The sequence below is a fragment of the Camelus bactrianus genome, chromosome 20 (genome assembly GCF_048773025.1).
Source record: "Camelus bactrianus isolate YW-2024 breed Bactrian camel chromosome 20, ASM4877302v1, whole genome shotgun sequence".
Taxonomy (NCBI): domain Eukaryota; kingdom Metazoa; phylum Chordata; class Mammalia; order Artiodactyla; family Camelidae; genus Camelus; species Camelus bactrianus.
In genome coordinates this window covers 11,110,649-11,116,648 of record NC_133558.1, presented here as the reverse complement: position 1 = coordinate 11,116,648, position 6,000 = coordinate 11,110,649, and positions in this window count along the sequence as shown.

The window sequence follows — 6,000 nt, the reverse complement described above, 5'->3', positions numbered from 1 at the left end:
GAGTGTTCTTCTAAATCAATCGATGCACGCACGTAACCACACATATTTACAAAATGAGGAATGGAAAGAAAAATTAATGTGTTTGTCCAGTAAAATCTTGACATAAATATACCCCTAATTGCAGAAGTAAGTGTATAGGAGACCAATGCATAGACTAACCTGTAGCAAGAATAAAATTTCTTCAAAATCTCCTGTTTATCAATTATGTAAATTTGAAATTGTACATCATGATATATACAAGCTTCTTTTAATATTAAACTAATATCTTCCTCCAAAATTTCCTAGGTGAATGACATCCATCAGTATAGTAAAACAGAAAGAAAGCCCACAGCGCTTTTGATTCAGTCTTCTGGCTATTTTCAGGCCAAATGTTTTTTTGTTTGTTTGGTTTGTTTTCTCTTTTGAATTAGTCACATCTCCCTGTCCAGTCATGCCCTGCACTTTGCAAAAATATAATGCTAGGAAATCTTATAATTTTTTATTAACTTGCAGATTTTTCTGGGGCAGGAATACCATTTAAATGTTCCCTAAGGAGAAACCAAATAAAAGGGGAATTTTCCTCTGAGTTTTCAATTGTAGCTTATAGTGAATGGGAAAATCAGTTCTCACTTAGATCTACATGGCTATTTGTGAGCAGAAAATAGTTTTAATTATTCTGCCTATTGCAACCAAGATTTTCTGGGACAATCCCAACTTCATTCTTTTCAATAAATGTGAATTTCCATTACACTTGCAGGAAATTGTCCAGCACACATACTCACAAAGGTGATTAAAGTCCATTGTAGAAAGCTGTTCACTGCACCCTTACGGGTAATGGTAAAACAAGTGGGAACAAGTTAAATGACCTTCAGGAGGGGATTCGTTTAAGAAATTTCCCTACATTCAAATAATATAACACCAGGCAGAATCAGGTAGACCTTCAGGTACTGGTCTAGAAAAATATTCAAGATACATTGTTGGTTGAAAAATAGCAGGTTACAGAACAGATATTTGGTATATTCCCATTTCTGTCACACTTTGAAAAAGTCTACCATGTATGTTTGTAAAGGGTTAGAAGATTTCTGGCAGGATATACCAGAAACAAACAAACCCAAAAGTGGCCTCTGTGGTTGGGATGAAGAGTTAAGGAACAATGGAGGCTTTTATCTGTTGCTCATATTTCTTGACTCCCAGTATTTCTGTCACCTTCTGTGAATTAAACTCTCCCTGGTTCCTCCAGTTCTTACCACTTTCCACCATGTTTGAGACCCTTTCTTGTCATAACTCGTACAGTACTGGCCATGAGATGAGCTTGCATGAGACTGGCATGAGATGGAAGGGAAAAAAAAAAAGAAGGTAGATGTCACTTAGCTACGGGGTTGACTGCTGAGGGCTCCAGCCAATGGGCCAGTGGGTAACATCTGGAGGGATGAGGTATTCCAGTCACCAGCAATGTCAAGAGAGTCCTGATTAGAAGTGGGAATGGGAGCTGCCAGGTGGAGGTGATACCAGAAGTCAAGGCCATGAGAGCATCATGATTCCAAATGATCCAGCTTCTTCCTTGGACTTGGTTTGTCGTGGACGTTACTAGTTGCAATGTTATACAATATCTATTCTCCTCTTCTTCCTTGTAACAGAACCCAAATTTCATCTGGGGATACAAAGTACCCAGTTAAAAATAATCACTTCCACAGACTCTCTTAATATGACAGGTGACCAAGTTACTCAGAATTGGCCAACAGGTTGAAAGCAAAAGTCTTCTGGGTGACACTTTCTAAAAATTATTTGTTTCTTGATCAAGTAAAGACAAACGCAAGTGACTTATGCCTTTAGCCTTTCATCTTTCAACCTGCCTGGAAATAGACTTGAGGTCCGGGGCTGGAAAAGCCATCTTGTAATCACAAAGATGTAAGTCAAACAATTGGGATAGTAGAGCAGGTCACCCCTGATGACCAAGGGCACTTTCAGAGGTCCTAGGCTGGACTCATGGTCCCTCTGGAGTTCCAGTCATGAAAGAAAAATGGCCCTCAGTTTGTCTAAGCTGCAGTTACCAGGTGTCTGTGGTCGAAGTTAATCCTAACCAATTTTGGATTCTTCAACAAAGGTTCAGGATAGAGGGAACAAAGGGCTGTTAAGGTTCTGGAGGGGTCAGGAGAGCTCTGGACAAGTGGGCTGTGATTCTGCTGAGTGGGGGAGTCTGGAAAATGGACCAGGAAGCTCCAGGAGAAGGAGCCAGGCAAGGACCAGGGAAGACATAGGGAGGCTGCGTATTGGCACGTGCTCAGGTGCCCAGGATGCACCTGAAAACCATCGGTCTGTTTGTAGCACAGGGTTCTATGGGAAACAAAGGTAGGGTGGCTTCTGGCTGGGGGATCAGAAGGAGCTGGAAGAGAGTTTCACACTCTTCCCAAGGATCAGCTGCTTTCTGGTCCTTAGCCTACAGAATCCATCCAGACCATGGTGAAATCTCTGCACCTTATCCTTCATTTCTCTGCCAGGACTCTAATGGAGCTTCAGGTACCGTTGCATCCAGCTGTCCGTGGGTGTTGTTAGCTGTTTGACTTAGCAGAGCCCACACCCTGGTGTTGGGAGTGGAGGGGAGGTAGGGGAGAGCTGTCTCCAGTGACCGCCCTCCTAGAACAGCCCACCATCTCCTGTTCACTTCTACTACTTTTACTTTTACTAACTGAAAAAAAAAAAAAACAAAAAAACCCCACAGTCCAGGAAAGGTGAGTAAAAAGGATAAATAAATAAGTGTCAACTGGAAGAGTTTCTTTTTAAATTTTTTAAAAAACTTACTCGGAAGAAGGCATTATCTGTTAGTAAGTAGTGTAAGTAATTATCTTTAGCGTGGAACTGGTATATTTTAGGCAATCCCACTGAAATGGTGTAAACAACATTTCCTGTGTCAAAAGCAGAGATCCAAGTCTGTTTTAGAATGGTCCTAATCTCCATCTATTATAATTTCCACCAATAACTTGTCTTTTTATATATGCTGGCATCTGTGTGAAAGACAGCATCCCACATTGACCAAGACTCCATCTGGTGACAGGCGGGGGAGCAGGAACGTAGACTGTCACTTTATGCAGATGGATTTCTATTAATACAAACAAGTGACCCTAAAAGAGAAACTGGCTAGCTCCAGCAGAACTTTAAGAAGATTGTTCTGAATTTCCTGAAAGCAGGTTATTTCTAAATACATGATGTTGCCTTTTAAACGCAGATCAGGCATTTTGTCCTTCTCAGGGCTGGTTTTCCAAAGTGGGCTTGCTGTGGAAGGAAGGGACTGCAGTGAGAGAGAGAGGTCTCTTGTGAGAAGAGCTGCAAGTTTTCCTATCACCGTTGCAGGACTCAGCTGGTATGAATCCCAGGAAGGGCAAGGCATGGGGGTGAGGAGGATGGAGGGAAAAGGAACTGATTTCATGCATCATGGCTATTGGCCGCTCCCCCTTTTTCCTCCCTCACCAGGAGAATAGATAGATCTAAAATTCCTCCCATGCATTCGTCAGGTAAATTTACATTCTGTACTTACACGAGCAAACCTTTACCGAGGGAGTTTGCTTTCAAGGATTGCTCTAGAGGCTTTCACTGGCTGCTCCCTCTTCCTCTGTGAGCCACCTCTGGCCACCCAAGGCAGGAAGGGCACCCTCTGGGCCATGGAGGAGCTCAGCAGAGTAACAGCTCCTAGTTGTGAACCACCCAATGGCCCGTCCAGGGAGACTGAGTGATGCTATATCCATCCGTGCAACAAAATACGACAACATGATTAAAAATGACGTTTTGGAATAGTTCTCTACAAACTACAGTTATTTTAGTACCATTTCAGGGCTTTTGCTCCACTATTACATACTTAGTGTATTTCTTTAAATTGACTTAGTGTTTAGAACATATGTTCCCTCCTATCCTGATCCTAAGCAGTTATATCTGTGACATGAGTTTGACGTGCTAACTGTATTTTTCAGTACACAATAACATAAACAGATACATATTAAAATTAAAACAATGTTCAACTAAGTATTAGCTAAAATTGTCCTGAGTAACCCAGGTGGTATTCATCCCAACTTTTGGAGAAACCCCGCTTTGCAAGAAAATTTGATGTCCCTGGGTGAAATGCTATGATGTTACCTGAAAAAGAGCAAACACAGAATGCACTGTTTGATCAAAATCTTGTGGAAACTGTGTGTGTATGAAAAAGGTACATATATTCCCTAATGTGTGACTAGTGGTTTGCTCCATTAATATGTAATATGGTCCCAGATTGAGTTACGTATTTTTTTTCACATGTGCCACCTTTATTTAAAAGTGGAAATTAACTCATTTGTAGAATTTTAATAATGGCTTTATTGAGATATACCAGAAAATTCACTCAAAGTAAAAATTCAGTGTTTTTTTTAGTGTATTCACAAAGTTGTATACCATCAACAATATCTAATATTAGAACATTTTATCACCCCAAAAAGAAACTCTGGACCCATCAGCAGTTATTACCCCGCTGTCCTCTACATCCAGCCACTGGTAATCACTGACCTACTTTCTGTCTCTGGATTTGCCTATTCTGGAAATTACATATGAGTGGAATCACACAGTACATGGCATTTCGCGATTGGCGTCTTTCATTTAACATAATGTTTACCAGGTTCATCGATGTTGTAGCATGTTTTAGTATCTCAATCCTCTTTATTGTAGAATAGCATTCCACTGCTTGGATATACCATATTTTTATTTTTCTATTCATTAGTTGATAGACATTTTTGCTATTTCTACATTTTGGTTATTGTAAATAATTCTGCTATGAACATTTGTGTACAAGTTTTATGTGGACATATGCTTTCCATTTTCTTCGGCTCATACCGAAGAGTAGAATTGCTGAGTTATATGACTCTATGTTAAACAGTTTAAGGAACCACCAAACTGTTTTCCAAAGTGGCTATAGCATTTTATAATCCGAGAAACAATGTAGTAGGAGTCCAATTTCTCTGCATCCTTGCCAACATCGTTACTGTCTGTCATTTTGATTTTAGTCATCCTAGAGGATGGGAAATGGCATATTATTACGGGTTTGATTTACATTTTCCAGATAACTGAGGATGTCGAGTACCTTTTCATGTGTTTATTAGCCATTTGTGTATCTTCTTAGGGTAAATTTCTATTCGGATCTTTTGCCTATTTTTCAGTTGGATTAATTGTCTTTTTATTATTGAGTTGTAGGAGTTCTTTATATGATCAAGTCCCGTATCAGATACATCATTGCAAATATTTTCTCCCATTCTATGAGCTGTCTTTTCATTTTCTTGATAGTGTCCTTTGAAGCACAAAGTTTTAAATTTTGTTACATCGATTTATGGTTGTTTGTGGTTTTGGTGTCATATCTAAAAATGCATTTCTTAATCTAGGGTCGCAAAGATTACGCCTATATGTTCTTCAAGGAGTTTAATAGTTTTAGCTCTTATATTTAGGTCTATGATCCATTTTGAGTTATTTTTTGGATATTACTTGAGGGGAAGGGGTCCAATTTCATTCTTTTTCATGGCTATCCAGGTGCCCAACACCATTTGTTGAGAAGACTGTTCTCTCCCCATTGAATGGTCTTGGCACCCTTGACAAAAACTGGTTAATCCTAAGTGTAAAGATTTAATTCTGGACTCTTAATTCTATTCTATTGATCTATATGTCCAACCTTATGCCAGTACCTCATTGTCTGGTTATTGTTGCTTTGTAGTAAATTTTGAAATTGGGAAGTATGAGTCCTTTAACTTTGCTCTCCTTCCTCAAGATTGTTTTGGCTATACTGGGTTCCCTGAATTTCCTTATGAATTTTAGAATTGGCTTATCAGTTTCTGCCCAACAAAAGGCAGTCAGGATTCTGATTTAGATCACATTGAATCTATAGATCATTTGGGGGAGTATTACCACCTTAACAATACTAAGTTTTCTGATCCATGAACATGGGATGTTTTTCCATTTAGTTATGTCTCCTTTCATTTCTTTCAATGTTGCTCTGTAGTTGTCCGTACATAAGTC